Here is a 19,902-nt window from a genome sequence, read left to right as displayed (position 1 = left end):
TTCTTCAGGGGACAACCTGGTCAGAGGGGGGGATTGCACCCCCTACTTCACCTTCCAAGTTTTGCAAGGGAGGAGGTCGTCCACTCAAATCTTATTCCATTGGGCTGGTGGTACTGCCACTCAGAACTAGCAGTAAGGCCTTCAAAAATGCCCTTAATGAGGAGGTTACTTTAGGGCTAACAATGCTGGTTTTGAGTTTTTATATTACTTATTCTAATTACATTTAGCACCTCCCCTCCACCGAGGCCCACCAACAGCCTGTCCCGTTGCTTCCACTTCTCACCTTTCCTCTCCAATCTATATTTCCTGCTGGATTCAGTTTGCCGTGGCCACTTTCCTTCTTTTGCCGACCCCTTTACTCTCTTCCTGGAGTCCAGGTAGTTTCCCCCACCATACACTGCCTTATCGCACCTTCCTTATCCCCTGCTGCCTCCCCAGCCACTCCCTCGGCCTTCGTTGCTTGGAGGGCTGTGCAGCGGCTGCTCGCTAGAGTGCATACCTGGGCCCCTGGCTGGCTGGCGTGACAACAATCCCCGAGGCTGCCACTGCCATAGCTGATGTGCAGGCAGTTTGTGAGGAGGTCAGGGAGCGTTCGGAGAGGTTCTAGCGGCCCTAGAAGGTCTGCAGGTTGGCATTGCACTGCCCTGGAGTTCCGGAAGAGCCGAAGGGTCGCGGCATGCGTTTACTTCTAGTGGAGCACAGGCAGAGTGAGCACAAGCAGAATTACGATGGTCAGGACAGCTCTAAGGAAATCGGCAGAGATGGTGGAATTGTTTTTTTTCCATTCTAGCCATTTTGTTAGGTTACTTTGTTTTGTGCTATTTTCTGCTGTTCACTTTAGAGACTTCTACAAAAGCTTCTACATTTCTAGAAAACAGACCAAAGCAGCACCTTCCTTTTAGTTCTGAGACAATAAGCAGTTACCAATTACAAAGGTGATAAAATATGATAAATACCATATGAACCTTGCAGAGCTTAAAAAATGTAGAGGTGCTCCTTTGCACACGACTAGTATGAAGTACAAATGGCACAATGGGTGAAGAAAACCTGTTGAATCTGCTAGTAGGTTTTATGAATGTAGTCTCTATTATACCAGGTGATCCTCTCATGAAAATGCTTTTGTGAATAGGCAAATATCGCCATTGGTGCAGGAACAATTTACACAGTGGGAGTGCTGCAATTAATGTCGTCTCACAGAAGTGGCACACCCATTCAGCAGGAGAGAGGTATGTGTGCAGTATGTAGTCAGTGGTGTATTTGGAGTGCTGGAGTGGGAGCCCACTGTCTTTTATACACAGCACATTTTCCATTGAAATGGTCACTACATTTTCATAGACATGCCGATTTACTGGTAATACATACAAACAATATGCGTAAATCAGATTTCGGCAAAAATTAATCATTTGTGCATCACCAAGTAAAGTGCCTTCATTTGTTTTGATCGTATTAAAATGTTTGTTTCCATCGCACTTCAGAATTACAAACAAATGTGCTTCATATGTGCTTTCCTAATTGCTGATATATTTTGAAATATATTGATAGGTAATTTACAGGTATTTAAGTGTTGTTGTATCTTAGATAAACAATTTCATCCTACAGCCTTTCTTTTCAGGTCCTGTACCCCAACAAAATTGTTGCCTGGGTGACTTTGTCAATTTCCTCTCACTTTGCAGTCAGAGAAATAATAGTAAATTCAGGTTTCCAAATGGCAGCTATTTGTTGGAAGACATTGCCTGATTTTTTACTTGTCTTTGAACACATAGCAAATGTAACATGATAAACATAAAATTTACAGACATTTTTTATTGTTCATTGCTTTCTGAATTCCAGCATGTTTACTATTAAGGGTGCTACAGCACCCCTACCCTCATTTCCAATGCCTATGAAGATCACAGAAACACGGCTGCGCCTATATAAACGGTGGTGTGCAAATCCAATTCTTGTGCATATGCATATTATTCATAAAACTGCATTAACTGTGTATGCTGCCAAAACTATGGTGAACTTCAACACAGGACATAGGCATGCCACAAATGGTGATTCACCGGAGAAAACATATTGCTTGCAGAGTATTAGCCAAGTGTTCTGAATAATTCAAGTCTTTCCTCGATTGCCTTTTTTATTGTGTGGCTTAGCAGCACAGATGAGCAACACTGAAAGGGGCTTTGTCTCTGCCCACATGTTGGGAACCAGGACTGCATGGTTTGATTGGGCAGAAGCTGTGTGCTTCCACAAATGTTCTTGCCCAGCACACAGCTATCATCATATTGCTTACTTATCCAACTGCTTGAACATGAAATTTCAGGTGCATACACATGACATTGGAATGCTATTAAAGTGTCTTAGATAACTAGATAATGTGTGTTTTTCCTCAGGCAGCAGCACAGATGTGTAGATGGTAGTCATTAACTTACATGGATTTGTAAGTGTGGCTGGACAGTGTAACTGCCACCCGACCTTTTAACATCCACCACTATTATTCTACTGTTCTTTGCATCCACACAAATACAACTCTATGCCTATGCTATTTACCTGTAATGCTTCATATTACTACACATCATTTATTTAAAGCCAGGCCAATTGGCATTGCCAATGCTTGTTTCTTTCCTACAATTAAAGCGCAGCTACACTTCAGCCATCAAGAAAGCCATTTTCTTGTAGATTCAAAACCTCTAAAATAGTGCTAGTTTGTTTTAGCCAAAGCTAAGTAATATTTCTGTTGGCAGCAAATAAAGACTGTTTTCTCATTTCCAATGTCCCTGTTTAAAGTTTCTTCAGTCATTCAAATAAAAGGGGGCAAGATTGGAGTCTCATAAAATGTATACTAATCTGTGAGGACAATTTTGCACCAGATTAAAAAAAAAACGAAAAGTAATGCTGTAGGAAGCAAATGTTCATGCATTGGGTCATGAGCACTGTTAGAAACTGGGTTTCTGTTTGGCAGGGGTATGTATCCTGTCCAAACAGCAACCACAATCCTAGTCAGGGGAAGTCACCAACAAACTCTAAATTACTTCATCCCTGGTAGCTTGCTACAAAGCAGTCACGCTTAATTTATGAGGCAATGTGTTACATATTTGTGTAAGACTTCAAACAGTAAAACATTGAAAACACCATACAAAAGATATTACAACAGGTTAGAAAGATACATTTTAATTTTATAAACAAAACAAGACCAACATGACAAAAATTAAATGATTAGAAGTTGAGATATGAACTTTTAAGGAGTAAACTTTGCTGTAGTGCTTAAAAGCATAAAGCACCATCTGGGGCTATCTGGTCACTCTGCAACAAGTCAAATCTCAAAAGTCAGGACGACCGCAATGGAGAACAGGTCAGATACAGGGACAAGCCTTTGCCTGCTGAAAACAGTACCTTGGTTCAGAGTTGCTTTGATGTTGAGAAAAGATGCTAGAAGCAAAGGAGGCGATACATTGGCGTGGATCCTGCAGATGTAGGTGATGCATTGGCTCTGAGCTGCACTAAGTCGGAGATTCGTTGGGAATGGAGATTGTGTGTTGCGAGTCAGCGATCCTCGCAGCAGCTGCAATGCATAGGCATCAATGGAGATGCACTGATTTCAATCAGTGCAATGGCATTGATGCTCAGGTTCTGGTAGTTGCAGGACTTTATACCCACATCCAGGAGCCCAGGACTGGACTTCACACTACAAGGACATGGCAAGAGTTGTGACACACAAGCTCTGCAATGACAGGTCTAAGATGTTTGAAGGGGTACTGGAGTGGGTGACACAATCAGTGCTGCAGGTCCACCAGTAGCATTTAATTTACATGCCCTGGCACAGTTAGTCCACTTTACTAGGGATTTTTAAGTAAATTAGATATATGCCAATTGTGGATAAGCCAATGTTACAATGATTTCATCTCAGAGCTCATGCACTTTAGCATTGGTTGGAAGTGGTAAAGTGCCCAGAGTCCTAACACCAGCAAAAAACGAGGTCAGAAAATCAGGAGATCTAGGCACAAAAAATTAGGGGAAACCATACCAAGAATGCCAAGTCTAACACACACATGCCTCGATTTTAGCCATGCTTACATTCTGATGACTTAAACCACTTGGATACCCTAATGGGTGATTAGCCACGTTCTTCAAAGCCACATAACTGTAGTAACAAGAGGACACAGGAAAAGTGTAGGCAGTTTTATTCACTGTTCCGTCACACCTCTCATGACTCCAACCATCCCTTTCCCCAACTGTCAAAACACTCGCTGAACATTCCACGCTGAGCGTGAGGTTCCACGCATTCACCAACATAGTTGAAATAAACAAGAGACCAATAACCTATTTATATTTACATTAATTACATTAGGGAATAAATAAAAATCCGATACTACGTCATCTCCCTTTATTCAGAAAAATGTACATCACAAAATCCTTGAATTTGGAAGGCATTCCCACATTAAGTTTAGGTCTGCAATTTAACCCAGCCTGTGTATACTCCATTTGCCTATAACTAGTGACATCAGAACCTTGAATAGCTGGTGATGGTGAGGTTCCATTAACATATCCTTGGTAATATGTATGTGTGTCAGACAACCTAAACTGTACATACTGATCACCATCTGTTCCTTCTCTAATCACAGCTTCCTTTGTGTTTTCCCCATATTGGGAGTCCATCTAGTGGCAAATTCCACCATCCTCCATTCTCCAACTGAATTGCGATCCCTGATGTTCTGAAAACTCTAAGTGGCTTTCCAAATTTAGATACACCTGCACTAGTTCTAGGATGTCTGATTCTTACAAAATCACGTATATTTATCTTTGTCTGAGTTACATTCTTCCTCTGATTGTAATACATCTTCATTTTGGTTTGTTTAGTATCTACCACTTCCTGTGTCTTATTTTTCTTACTCTGAACATTTTCAACACTAGTACTTTTGGTTTTGACCATATTATGTATACTCAACTTAGATGTAGGCACTCTTCCCCTCAACAATTTAAATGGAGTGACGTCCCATAACATTGTGAGAAGTGGTATGGTAGGCCCATGAACGATCCTGCAAAATCTCCCTCACAGGTATCGCATGTCTCAAAGCCAGCTGAACAGTTTCTTTAATGACGTGGTTAGCTTGCTCAACTTGACCATTTCCTTGGGGATGATACAAGGATGACTTACTATGATCAGTTCCTGAAGCTTGTAAAAATGCTTTTTTTTCTATTGGCAAGAACTGAGATTCATTGTCACTCACAATATAGTGAGGTATTCTTTCCCTGGCAAAAACAGTTTTAAGAAACTTTACCACTTTGCTTGTGGTAGGATTGTCCGTGAACTCTAAATCAATCCATCTTCTATAATGATCCATACATACAATAGCAAATTTCATTCCATTTGGCAATTTATACATTGGACCAATGAAACCAATTTATTTTTGCCAAGGTCCATCAAGTAAAGGCACAGGGGTTAAAGGACATGATGGTGTGCACATAGTTTTATCAGCAACTTGACAACATAACAATTATGTGCCAATCTTTCAACATCGCATTCCATATATGGCCACCAATACTCAGACCTTAATCTATTCTTTGTTCTAGTAATACCCATTTGACCCTCATGAGCCAATCTGAGAAAGAAGTTTGTCTTTGACATTTGCGGGAGGTATCAATTTATAATTTCTCATAATGATAGTTTCTGTGAGTGTTAATTCTTCATTAACCTTCCAATATGGTCTCAAAGGATCCTCCAACATTTTTTCTTTGGGCCATCCTTTAGCAAAATAATCTAACACAAGATGATATTCAACATCATCACTGATGGCCTCAAGCCTCTGCTGTTTGCTGACTGCATTCATACCATCCAATTCATCAGACAAATAAGCAACCGCCCAGTCATCATTCATCTCATTCATGTCATCTTCATCACTGTCATTACAAGTCAAACAAGACAAGTAATCAGCTGTAATGTAGGATTTTTCTGGTAGATACTCAACATCAAATACATATTCAGGTAACATACATGCCAACTTGGTAATACATTGAGACTCCTTGGGCCTGATTCACAAAGGTAAACTTAGACTTTTGGTATAGGTTTAGAGCAAAAGTCTAAGTTTATGAATTTTCGGTATTCTCAAAGGTAAGTTACAAGTAGTATCTTTACGTCCGCACTTGTGTCTCTCACTTATGATGCTCATAGCTGTAGCATAGTAGTCACACATTCTCTTCCTTGCTTGTATGTATGTATTCAAGTCTTCTTCTCCTTTTGGTTTCACTACAGGTTTTACATTGTCAAAAATACATCTGGCCTCCTTTCCCAGACTGTTATATCAACACAATTTTGCTCTCTAAGAAAAATTCTAGCCCATCAATAGCTACACAATGCAGTTCAAAACTTCTTATCCACTGTCTCCCACCGGTCTGTGCGCACTCCAGGCACATCCAAAAAATATGCTGGCATTTAAATGGCATTCATTATTCCAACCATTATGATTTGTGTGTATCACTATTTACTTATTGATTATAATGGAGATATACATAGAAGTATTAGTGAAGGAACTAATAATAATCATGTAACATGCGTCTCTCAACTGGGTGGATTCTCCATAATAATAATAATATAACGCCAGTCTCTCATTTGAGCGGAGTCACTGGTGTTTTTCTGCAAGGCAGAGTCACATGGGACTGAAACTGACAGAAAATGAGACACGAGAACAGCAATATTTTGGCAGGACTGCCCACACACGTAATATGCAGAGGAGGCAGGGAAACTGAAGCGAAGATGAACTATCACAGATGAATGCATGGAACATCAGTTATGATATGGTTCGTCATTCGGCCTTCAGAATGTGGCTCACTGGAAGGATCGGCCGAGAGTGGTCTATGTAGAGAGCCACTCCGGCTCTCCTATACTTTTTTTTCCACTCTGTTACAACATACTGTGTCCGGAGTGCAGGCTATATAATAAACCGGGGCAAGACACTCACAGTCTTTCTGCACTTGTTCCAACAAGCACAACTGGTGTCGCTGTTTTCTTTTTGTTCACGCTAGTGCAGGTCGAACTGCGTAGCTCAAAAGGCTCACACTTCACTGCTCTACATTGACGATGAAGGTGGTTCCCACAAGTCACCCATCGCACGACAGTTGCACCTCATTACCTGAGGGGCATGTCCGAGGGCCGCTCCTTGCCTGATGGGACCACCGATTTCCTCCCTCGCATCTGTGGACCATGTCTGGTGCCTGCTGGTGGCTGTCATCTTCTCCGGGCCCCAGCACATCACACGGTGCTGGCAAGGCACACCATTCTGCCACCGGACTGGCTGCTGGGTTGGCGTTCCTGTGCAGTCTGTGTGTGGCTGGCTACCGGCAGGTCTGTTTTAGTGCTGTTAAACGTGCAGGAGTGCAAGGACCCTCGGGGGGGTCCCTCCACTGCCTGTGGAGAAACGCGGCCTCTGCTGCTGTGCCGTAGCTGTAGCACAATGTTGGTTTTGGCTGTGGGAGTGCCTGGATCAGGCCAGCAGCTCGGAAGAAGGCCTTTTGCTTCCTATGCTCAATGTTTTTTTATTTTCTTCACATGTCAGCTGCCAGGACTCCAGGTATGGGGCTGCCATCCCCACTTCAGCTAGTAGGCCAGAGACACTCCAAGGGGGCAAATCTTTCATGCTGTATTTTCCCAGCACTGGGGTGAGGATGCCTGTTTGACCCACAAACACTCCAAAAAAAAAACGCAAGTAGCAAATAAAGCAAACTTCTGTGCCAAATAAAAGGCTGTTAAGCTGAAGAGAGGAGGAAAGCCAGGTTCCACACAGGAGAATGAGCTCTCTGCCAGATATTGCTCACCAAAGCCCAGTGTACCATCAAGGGTCACATTTGTCTGTCACCGAGCTACCCCCGGTTAGCCAATTGGCAGATCCCACCATGGCTGTGCCTCGATAGCGCCATTGGCTCATCAGGCTGAAACACTACTTTGGAGCCACACGAGAGACTGATGGAGCAGTGCAAACGCCCCTTCATGCTGCATTTTGGGGATGGCGTGCCCTGTGACTTGTTTAGGATGCTACAAAACACGGTCAATGACGACGACTTCGAAGCTGCGGTGGAAGCCCTAATAAAGTATTTCGACCCGCAGCTTAACCCAGACTATGAAAAGTTCAAACTGCGGCAGGCCCGGCAGCCGACATAGAGTTGGTCGACATGTTTTACGCATGCCTACACAACCTGGCGAGCACCTGAACAGGCATCAACCACCACGAAGATATAAGAGTGCAGATAATACAGGGATGCCACTCTAAAGTGCTGCACAAGCTGATCGTGCGGCAACCGGGCATTTCGCTTGACAAAATACTTATCCTGGCGAGAGCACATGAACTGTCCAACAGCCATGCCGAGGACATGGCTGCCGCTGTCGCACGGTCATCCATTGCGCCAGGGCCAGCAAAATCAAGCCCTATAAAGGAAGAACAGATCAACGCCATCTACGGACGCCAAAACCCACAGCGCATGGCTCGACTACCTAGAATGGAGGAAAAGGGGATGTGGAAACTGTGGCATTCAACACCGTACTCCCGGATTGTGCCCCGCGAAAGGCAAGAACTGCTCCAAATGTGGCAAGCCTAACCGATTTGCCAAGGTCTGCCGAGGAGGGCGGCCTAGGACCAGAATCACCCTTGCAAGAAGAGCAGCGGTGAAGCAGGTGAAGCCAGCAGAAGAAGCGGGGGCAGCAGCAGTAGGCCCATACCCAGGCACTACCCCATACGAAGAACACAAAAATGAGGAAATATTAGTTGTTTCATTTGCCGACAGACTGGATCATAACGATCAACGGCACACCTGTATCCATACTCACAGACACGTGGGTGTCGGTAATCGTCATGGACATCAAACAGTACAACAAGATATCTCCCCCATCGTAGCTTAAGACGTACCGTACCAAGATATACGTTTATGGAGGCGTAGACCTGCTTCCCCTCAGAGGAGCGATAGAGATTACCGTTGGCAGCGACCGACATTCTAACTGTGCCAAGTCCTACGTGGTGGAAGGGAAGAAGGGAACCCTCCTAGGGTGCCACATGGCAGAGGATCCGGAACTGGTTTTCTTCCCCCGAGTAGTGCATGACTCCCATGCTGAAGTAGTGCTGGAGGAATTCCCAGAACTCTTTCCCGTGCTGGGGCAGATATAGGGCAAGCAGTTCCACCTGCATGTCGTCCCTGCAATACATCCTACAGATTTAAGACACCGGAGGGTGCCGTTCCACCTGAAGCCCCAGGTGGAGCAAGAACTACAGACTCTTGAGGAGCAAGGGGTCATAGAGAGAGTGACTGGGCCGACACCCTGGGTTTCATCTCTTGTTATCACCCCACAGCCCAAACAGCCCAGCGCCATCCGTCTATGTATGGACATGCGCCTCCCCAACTGTGCCATAAAGCAGGAGCGCCACATCACATCTACTTTGGACGATATTATCACAGACCTTAACGGGGTTCAATGGTTCTCCAAGTTGTACTTGAACTCGGGGTACCACCAACTGGAGCTAACCCCTGAAAGCCCCAACATCACCACGTTCTCGACCCATGTGGGACTGCATTGCTAAAAATGACTTAGCTTTGGGGTTATCTCGGCGGCAGAGATCTTCCAGAACGCTATACAAGAAACATTGTCTGGGTTGGCTGGTGTCATCAATCTAAGTGATGATATTTTGATCTTCTCAAATGCCTTAGAAGAGCATCACAAACACCTGCGAGCCACCCTTCAGCGGTTATCGGAGGCTGGACTAACATGGCACTGAAAGAAATACGCTATCTATCGCAACTCTATTGATTTCTTTGGCTACAATTTCTCGAGGGAAGGACTGAAGGTTGATCCCAAAAAAGTAGAGGCCATCAATGGGGCATCAGTACCTCGTAACGCCACTGAGGTCAGGAGCTTCCTCGGAATGGCGACGTATTGCAGGAGGTTCATCCCTAATCTGGCCATGCTCGCCGAACCACTAAGGCAGCTCACAAAAGTCAATACTCCATTGGAGTGAGGCACAGAAGCGGACAAGGCATTCCGGGCTGTTAAAAATGCCCTGTTGGACACAGCAGTCATGGCTTATTTCCACCCACACAAAAGAACAGAAGAAGTGGTGGACGCCAGCCCCGTTGGTCTAGGAGCTGTGTTACTGCAGAAACAGAGTCACCAGCAGTGGATGCTTGTGGCCTATGCCAGTAGAGCTCTCTTAGCAACTGAGGCCCGGTACACACGAATTGAGAGGGAGGTGCTGGCCATTAGGTGGGCTTGTCAGCATTTCCACTTGTATCTGTGCGGAAACTAATTCAGGATGGTCACCGCTCACAAGCGATTGGTGTCCCTCTTCGCAGGCACCGCCAGACTTGCTCCTTCAAGGATCGAAAGGTGGGCAGTGCTCCTCCAGCCTTACAGGTTCCAAGTCGTCTACAGGCCCGGGGTCAACAATTCTGTGGATTATTTGTCACGCCATCCCCTACAGCTGCACTCGGAGGAAGAAGCAGAGGAGGAGGATGGATGGATAGAGAGTTTTGTCTGCATGATTGTGAACATGGTGTATCCTACGGCTCTCACCGTCACAGAAATCGCTGACGCCTCGAGCAGAGATGCAATCATCAGCTGAGCAAAAGAGGCATTACACCACAGGTCCTGGAAATGTTTTCTAGATAGGACACCACTGTTTGACTCCGAAGAGCGCCGGGCAATGCAGCAGATATGGAAGGTGAGTTTGGAGCTCTCGGTGAGTCCCAAAGGCCTCCTTCTAAGAGGACAATGTTTGGTGATACCCCGCAGTCTGCAGGGCCGATTGGTGGAGTTAGCGCATCAGGTTCATCAAGGAACTGCGAAAACTAAAGCACGCCTATGAGGAAAGATATGGTTCCCGGGGGTGGACACCATCATGGATGATCTGGTGCACAGATGCCATCTGTGCGCCATCAGCACCCAGGATCTGGTCCCTGTTCCTGTGGTGATCAAACAGCCCAGCACTCGACCCTGGTCTCGGATAAACCTAAATTTCAGCAGTTTAACAGATGGCCGGCTGACAGCCATCATGATCGACTCCTGCACTTGGTTTCCTGTGGTGGAATTGGTGGTGTCCAAGGCTTTTGAGCACATCTGTCCCACTCTGGAGAAGATGTTTGCTCTCCTGGGTCTGCCAGATGAGATAAAGACAGACAAATGTCCCCCATTCCACAGCCAGGAGTTTCAAGACTACCTGCGCTCGCTCGCCATGACCCATTGGCGAATCACCTCTCAATGGCCCCAACTGAACGGAGACGTAGAGCAATTCATGAGGACAGTGAACCGTGCCCTGTGCATTGGGATGAGTCAACAAGAAGATGCTGAGTTATGCCTCCATACCTTCTTTAGGGCCTACTGCAGATGTCGCATAGCACTACCGGGTGCATCCTGGCGGCTTTAATGTTCAGTTCACCACCCAGAGACTGTATACCAGTGGGCAGTCACTGGCAACCCGTTGCCCTGGATGTGTCCAAGACACAAGAGAAGCAGTCGCAAACCAACGCTAAAGCCAGCGAGAGGAGGAGGGGGAAACATCCTGACCTGCAAGTAGGAGAATTGGTCTTTCTAAAAGATCGCCATCCAGATTGGAAACCCCCTTCGAGCCAAATGTCTGGAGAATAGAGAGAATCGAAGGGACCATGGTGACTGCCAGCAGAGAAGGACGGCAGGTGACGCGGAATGTGTCGTGGTTCCAGAAGGTGGAGCAGCGAGAGTGCGATGCAGGGGTTGGAGGTGCAGACGAGAATGGCGAAGAGTTTGAAGGGAGCTGTCCTTCGTAACCAGGCTCTCCAAATGAATGTCAAATGAGGGACGGGGGAGGATCCTGCAGGGATCCGGAGAGGTCCAGCTCCCCAGACCTGAGGCCAGTGAGTGGGCTTGAGCCCTGAGGGTGGAGTCCACCGTACAGTCTGCGGCCCAACCCCAATCCCAGCAAATGGCTGAAAGACTTCCTGTGCTAGAAGAAACTGATATATTGATTGAAACTTCTCTCTCTCTCTCTCTCTCTCTCTCTCTCGCTCGCTCTCTCTCTCTCTTTGTCTAACTCTATGTTCTTTTCTTTCTTTTCTCATCCCTCTAATTGGTGTATATTACCTGTTTAGGGTGTTTACAATGGTGTACTAAAACCTGGGGAGGGGTGTAGAGAGCCACTCGGGCTCTCCTATACTTTGTTGCCCACTCCCTGACGACATGCAGTGTCCGGAGTGCGGGCTATATAATAAACCGGGGCAAGACCCTTGTGGTTTTTCTGCACCTGTTCCAACAAGCACAGCTAGTGTTGCTGTTTTCTTTGAGTGCACGCTAGCACAGGCCGAACTGCGTAGCTCAGCAGTCTCACGCTTCGCCCCTCTACAGTCCGCGTGTGAGCGCTGCCACACGGTAAGAATGCATTCACAACCTTATCAGTTCAGCACTGGTAGTGAATACTATAAGATATTATCATCCTCATCGCCAAATTTTCCGTGTTGTAACAAAAGGACCAAGGAAGAGTGTAGGCAGGTTTATTCGCCATTCTGTCACACCTCTCATAACTCCAACCGTCCTTTTCCCCAACTGTCAAAACCCCTGCTGAACATTCCACGGTAAACCTGAGACTCCACGCGGTCACCAACATGGTGGAAGTAAACAAGAGACCACCAACAATAACATTTACATTAATGACATTAATACATAAACGAATATCAGATACTACAATAACGTAAAATACAGGGCTAACTTGTATCCAAGGGAATAAGAGTCTACAGTGCAGATAAAGTAGACTACTACAATTTTAATACAATTAAGTTCTAGATAATAATGATCAGTTATGATTGAAGGCACTGTATTGCCTTTTAGTTTTGTAATGCAGAAATCATAGAAATACTTTTTGCCATTCCGAAACCAGTAAACAAGAAGGGTTCACGTTTTAATTAACTAATTGGATGCCGAAAAAATTAATCAAAAATGCAGGCAATCTGAATCAACCTCTTATCTGCACAAATAATACAAAAATGAACTTGGCACATTTGCCTATTACTTCCCATAATTTTATTATACCTCGTCTGACATGCTAATTGTCCGAGGCATTATAAACTCACTCACATATTTTTTTCATTAAAATATTATATTTACATTTTCGAAAGCTTTTGTAGAAAGGATAATTCTGTCCCTAAATATCACGTTATGTAGAACTTCATATTGCGGTTTTACGATCTACTAGCAGTGTTAATACCGTGCTACGGATAGATACGCAATGTAATTATTCTCTGTTTATAGACTTCCAAAGGAGGAATGGATAAATTGACCTAGCTATTTTTCACCAGGATGCCCTCCCAAGGAGAGCATCATTTAAGACGGCAAGGAATTGGTGCCCCTGCTGGAGAAATTTTTGTCGCTACCACTTACTGCTACTTTTAGCCCACATGATCATGGGATAAACATTGCAGTAAGCCACCACTAGGTAGCCGGACGCTACCTTTTCCCGGTGACATTCCCCTGAGCAGGACTTCCAGAAGCAGGAAATCAATGTTGCCGACTGCCGAGCTGTGATGCCCTCTGGCTGCTTGAAGAGGAAGCGTTTTTCCGCTGTCGTGCAGGGCCGCTTTCTAATTGTATCTTTTGATTTTTACACGCCGAAAATTTTCAAGAGAAATTCGAAATGTTGCGAATTCGAAAATCCTGTATTAAGACTTCAAAAAACTAAACGTCAACGGTTGCAGTAACAGCAACGTAAACATCATCATTCTCTACGCTGCTGGTATTTACCTCACCCTTTCTTGTACATGCTAAGCTGCTCCATCAGGTGCCAAGGCAGGGCCTGTCTTTTCGGTGTTATTGTTTAAGTGCCAAGGATGCATATTTGCATTTTGCAGCATGGGCATATTCATCCTGCAAACTAAACACAAGAAACAACCTTATTTGTCTATTCTTTCGGATTAAAGTAGGGTAAACTGAAAGAAAGGACTAGTCAATGCCATGCTTTTGCTCATTAGTACTGTACAATTGACGTGTTGTAATGCAACAAAGAGTCTTTCAGTTCTCACGCTGCCCCGGTACAAAGAGAGCGGCTGTCCATCCGAGCACACAAGGGAAACTAGAACGAAGCACAAGGAATAGGAATATCTGAGATGTTTTGTTTTCTCGTTTGATGGCAGGGCTCAACCCTAACAAAAATGTCTTCAGAGAGAGAAATGCGTTTTCAGGGGGCATGAGTGCTGTTCATCTCCTTATAAAATAAACAGGAAAAAGCAGGAGACGTTTATGCTTGTCTCTCCTGCATTTGTAGTCTTTCGAATTTTTGAGTGTTCACTAAAGGCAGTTTTACTAATTCCTTGGGATTGCCGTGTCTCTTTTTATTGCAGTCTTTGATCCTGCCCATTATTTACAAATTATTTTTCATTATTTAAAAAATGTGTACCACTCATCCTTCCTATACCTTTTTTGATAAAGACGGTACCTCCGTTGTGTGGCTGGGCCTATTGCTGGAGACAGGAAAATCCACAAAACGTCACATGTAGACATCAATAACTTTTCTTGCATATTGACCCTTTCCGGACATGTTTGTAGCTGTGAAATTTGGGCCCAGAGTGATTTGTCACCCAAGGAAACCTATAAAACTGAGACAGTCTCAAGATACCCAGGGGAGTCCAGGGTATTGTGACTTGAGGCGATACCAGTACAATTGCTTACACAGAATACCTTACAAAGGACAAACTTTGATTCAAATCAAGCATGTTCCTTACATTTCTGTAAGCAAAAGTTCTGAAATCAGTAAAGATCTTCAGAATTCCTACCGCCCAACATTCCTACTCTTCTCTGGATAAAAGCAGTACAAAAAGGCCCAAAAAAGCAACATGGAGACATCGGGCCAGATGTGGGACCATTTCATGTTGCGAGTCTCTAATTGCGATTTTTGCAACTCACAATTAGAGACTCCTAAATGAAATGTACTAATGTGTCTCAGACATATTTAGCGATTGTTAATGGGGTCGCAAATGACCTACCTCATCAAAATTCATGAAGTAGCGTGAAATTTGCAACCCCATTGGGAATGGCTGCACTTACAGGGATGGAGGCCTGCTGGGGACAGCAGGTCGTCATGTCTGCGACTGCTTTTTAAATAAATCAGTTTTTTTTTTTTATGCAGCCCATTTTCCTTATGCATTTCAAACAAAAAATGTTTTTTTTTTTTCATTTTTTCAAAATAGGTTGTGGTCTGTGGGACTGCTACCTGCTCTGAAAAAATATTTTCGCTTCTATTCACAAAGGAGGAGTCCCATGGGGACTCCCTCCTGTTTGCGAATGTGTTACCACCAGCCTGAAATTGGTGATAACAGCGATTGTTTTGTGACCTCATTCTCGGTTACAAAAAAATCTTACATATCACTGTGACTCGCTATTTGGAAAGGACGCCTTCAGCACCCCGCTGCCAAGTAGCTACTCGCAAACCTATTTTGCGATTTGGTAAATTGATTACCGAATCGCAAAATAGCATTGGTACATGCCAAAATGCTACTTCATGTCACAAATGGCCCGATTCTGCAAATCAGGCGGTTTGCATCATGAAAATAGCTACGTACGTATGGCTCTTCAAGGTTTTGCCTTGCAAATTCACCTTTTTTAGCAGTATGGGTAGTTGCAGTACTTGAATCCAGACACAGCTACCACCTAGGGGAAGCTACCAAACCCAGACATTTCTTAAAACCAGACACCAAGTAGAGTCCTGGGTGGCGGTATTTGCTTGAATCTCACTATATATGTTTTGCTCCAAATATCCTGCACATTCACACATTTTTCTCACATTTCTGTGAGGGTAAGTTTTTGATTCTGTGGGTGTTGGACTTTTTGCCTTATGCAGGGTCATCCCCAGTCTTTTTGCCTCCTTCCTCCTGGTTTTTCTGACCTCTCGCTGTTGGCTCTAGGACTCTGAGCACTTTATCACTGCTGACCAGTGCTAAAGTGCAGGTGCTCTCCCATCTAAAGTTGGTATGATTGGCTTATACCTAATTGGCATATTTAATTTACCTATAAGTCCCTTGTACAGTGGTATCTTTATACCCAGGGCCTGCAAATTAAATACTACTAGTGGGCCTGCAGCGCTGCTTGCGCCACCCACTGAAGTAGACTTTCAAACCTGTCTCAGGCCTGCTAGCGCAGGGCCTGTGTGCGCAGTTTTCTGTCACAGGGACCTGGCATCTAAAACTTACTTGCCAGGCCCAGAACTCCCCTTTTACTACATGTAAGTCACCCCTAAGGTACGCCCTAGCTAGCCCTATGGGCAGGGTCCCATGTATGTAGAAAGGCAGGACATGTGCCAAATTGCGTGGCCTGTCCTGGTAGTGACAAACAGCCTAACTTGGTGTCTCACTGCTGTGAGTGCTGCCTTCTCATAGGATTGCATTAGAAATGCCCTGCCTTATGTGTAAGGGGTATTGTCTGATTTATGAGGGGTAGCGTAGGCGGGTTTGGTATGGTTGTGATGGTGATAATAAATACTGCTTACTGGTGTGGGTGAATTTTTTATTACTATCACAGAAATGCCACTTCTAGAAAGTGCGCATTTATCTGTCCTTATGACTCTGGTGTTTTGCAGCTTGACTCCAATCCACGTCTGGGCAGAGTGACAGTTGGGGCTTTGTGCATACTTTTCAGACAGCCTGTACACAGGGAGGGTGGAGGTGTCACAGAGGTGCATCTGCATATTGAATAGTCTTCCTGGGCTGAGAGAAGGGAGAGGCGGGGCACACCTGCATTTGTAAAGACTGTGCCCTGGCCTCACACAATAGGGTCGTTAACCCCCACTGATGTTTGGAGCTTGTGCTGAAAGGAGAGAGGGGGCACTCCCAGAACCAGTTGTAACTGGCTGGAACCTCCTCTCCCTACCATTGTAAAACACTGTAAGAACTGACAATTTGGAGACTCTTGGAATCATCTTGGAACTGGACACCAAAGGCTGAAAGGACTCACCAGGAACCACCATGGATTGCTGCTGCTGTGCTGACCTATGACCTGCCTGGTCACTGTGAAGGACTTGCCACTTGCTGCCTTTCCCTTGTGCTGGCCTGTAGCTGGGCCCTCCACCTGAGGACATTGTCTTAAGATTCTGCTCCCCAGGGGCATGGTGCTGTGGCCCCTGACCCCTGCATCCATTTCTTCACGAGGTGTGCTTCTCTGTGGTTGTGGCTGCCATAGCGCTGATTACAGCGCTTATGGAGCCTTGGGAGCTCGTAAGCTCCTTGATGCATTGTGCCCCTTTAAATAAGATCACCGCAGCAGCCCGGGAAGCTGGAAGAACACTCGCGCACCGCATCGGGTGCAGGCGAGTGTCTGCTCAGGCCCCAGGAGGGGTCTGATCTACTTGTGGCTTCACAGCAGGACCAGGGGAAGGCGCAGGGAGTACCTCCTTCCCCCTGGCCTCTGCGTTAGGAGCAGGACGCTCCTTTTCTGCTGTTAGGTAAAACGGGCATTATTGTGCCCCCCCCAGCTTGGTGGAAGGGCCAGTGGAGGCCTGGGGGCCCCCCAGAGATCGTGGGTCCCGGGAGGGGCCTGTCATTAAACCAGAGGGGGTGCGTGGTGCCACCCTCCTGCCCTAAGTTGTTTTTGCTGGCTTTGGTCCCCCTCATGAGGGCCGGTTGAGGCCCTGGGGGGCCCTCAGTAATCACAGTCCCCGGAGGGGCCTGTCTATAAAAGAGAGGAGGTGCATGTCACCCTCCTCTGACCCCAGAGTATAAGGGAGGCCCCCGTTTTGTGCATAGCAGCGCCGGGGGCCCCATTGTTCGCCTTCTAGGCACTGGAGGTGCCTTCAACCAACTAGGTACTGTTTAAAGGACCAATATAGTTGCAATCCAAAGTTCTTTCTACAGACTTTTGTTTGATTCATATATTACCTACCTGTGTTTGATGTTTTTACATATGTGTATGCAAATGTTCCTTTCATGGACATGCTTGCTAATATGTTTTTCTAACTTGCCATGTTTTCTAATGTTCCTACTATGGGCATTTTATGATATTCTTATGACAAGTGCTGTGATGTAATAACGTGTTTTCCTGACTACTGCTTACGTTGCAGAATACTGAGTAACCTGTGTGTTATGTGTGACTACTGTTAGGTTGCAGAGAAACTAATGTGTAATGTTCTGACAACTGCTAAGGTAGCAGGATAGTACTGATATGTGATTTTTAGTCTGATAATTGCCTTGTGTACAATACAGTATATTTTCATATAATCTGGTGTTGTGTTTCCTTTGTGGTGGGGATATTGCGTCATGTGAGTTGTGTGTGTTGTGCAAACGCTTTACACATTGCCTCTGGGTTAAGCCTGACTGCTCGTGCCAAGCTACCAAGGGGGTGAGCAGGGGTTATCTTGGACGTGTAACTCCCTTGCCCTGACTAGAGTGGGTAAGTTCTGCCTGGCTGAGGTGCATACCCTAGCCAACCAGAAACCCCGTTTCTAACAGTGGGGAATTTCTAGCACCCAATGTTTTCACACTTCTGCTGATATTTTGTGTGGCTGACTATTGGATTTTGGGAGTAAATCAGGGGTACTACAAGCAAAAGACAAAACAAATGACCAGTTCTGAAAAGTTTTGCTTTGACTTATTTACAGATTACTCTTCAAATCCAGGAGTAAGTCAGTGTTAGAAATGGCCCTTTCTGCAGGGTCACGTTCAGACTTTTTTTCCTTCTTCTGCCTGCTTTTCTGTCTCATGTTTGCTGACTTTTAGGATTCTGGGCACTTTACCACTGCTGACCAGGGCTAAAGTGCAGGTACTCTGTACTCTAAACATGGTAACATTGGCTTCTCACAATTGGCATATTTATTATACTTGTAAGTCCCTAGTAAAGCGCACTATATGTACCCAGGGCTTGTAAATTAAATGCTATTAGTGAGCCTGCAGCACTGATCGTCGGACCCGCTAAAGTAGCCCTTCAAACGTGTCTCAGGCCTGCCACTGCAGAGCCTGAGTGTGCGTTTTTAAAAAGCCATTTCAACACTTTCCTTTTTATTACATGTGAGTGATCCTCAAGGTAGGCCCTAGTTAGACCCAAGGGCAGTGTATTTGAAAAGATGGACATGTACTTTTAAGTTTAACATGTCCAGATAGTGAACAACTCTTACATTTCTTTTTCACTACTGCAAGTCCTATCTCTCACATAGGATAACATTTGGATTACCTTTAAACATATTTTAAGCGTAATATCCAAAAGGGAAAAAATAGAAATATAGAGTTTGGTGTTCCCATAGGCATAATTTTGAAATCACAATTTATGTTGAAATCTGATTTTAAATTGTAAGCCTGAAAATACTACTTTTAGAAAGTTGGCCTTTTCTTACTTTAACCATTCTGTGCTTTTGTTTGTCTCCGAATATACGTCTGGGGAAGATGGCAGCTCGGCTTTGTGCATTCCCTCTAGACAGTCACACAATGGGGACGTAGGTGTTAATGGGCCTTAATGGACCAGTAACTGGCTTAATGGGGGGCCGATCTTAGCATTGCCTCACTTACACCTGAATAGGGCTGTGCCTCTCGTCACACAAAAGTTACATAACCCCCTGTAGAGTGTCTGGAGCCAGGGAGGACAGGATTGAGAGCTTGTGGACTTCAAAGGGAGGCCTGGAAGTTTGTCTCTCCTTCCAAAACCAGGGCACCAAAGTATAAATACTGGCCTCAAACACCACCAAATCAGATCTCTACAGGAACCTATGACACTCTGCCAGGAAAAAGGTCTGCTGTGCTGTCATGTGTGACTGCCATTCTGCATCTGCATTGTGTTGGCCTACTGCTGCTGTGTGCTGTGCTGTAGGAGGGACTGCCACTTTGCTGTTTCCTCTGCTGGGTTGGTGTGCTGCTTCTGTCCTGCAGTGAGAGAGACTGGACTTGCTCTCTACATCCTTGAATCCAAGAGTCTCCAAGGGCTTGTAGGCATGCCCCTTGTTCTCTGTA

Source organism: Pleurodeles waltl, chromosome 4_1 (genome assembly GCF_031143425.1).
Source record: "Pleurodeles waltl isolate 20211129_DDA chromosome 4_1, aPleWal1.hap1.20221129, whole genome shotgun sequence".
NCBI classification, from domain to species: Eukaryota; Metazoa; Chordata; class Amphibia; order Caudata; family Salamandridae; genus Pleurodeles; species Pleurodeles waltl.
The sequence above is the reverse complement of the archived record's forward strand: the minus strand, read 5'-3'. Positions refer to the sequence as shown.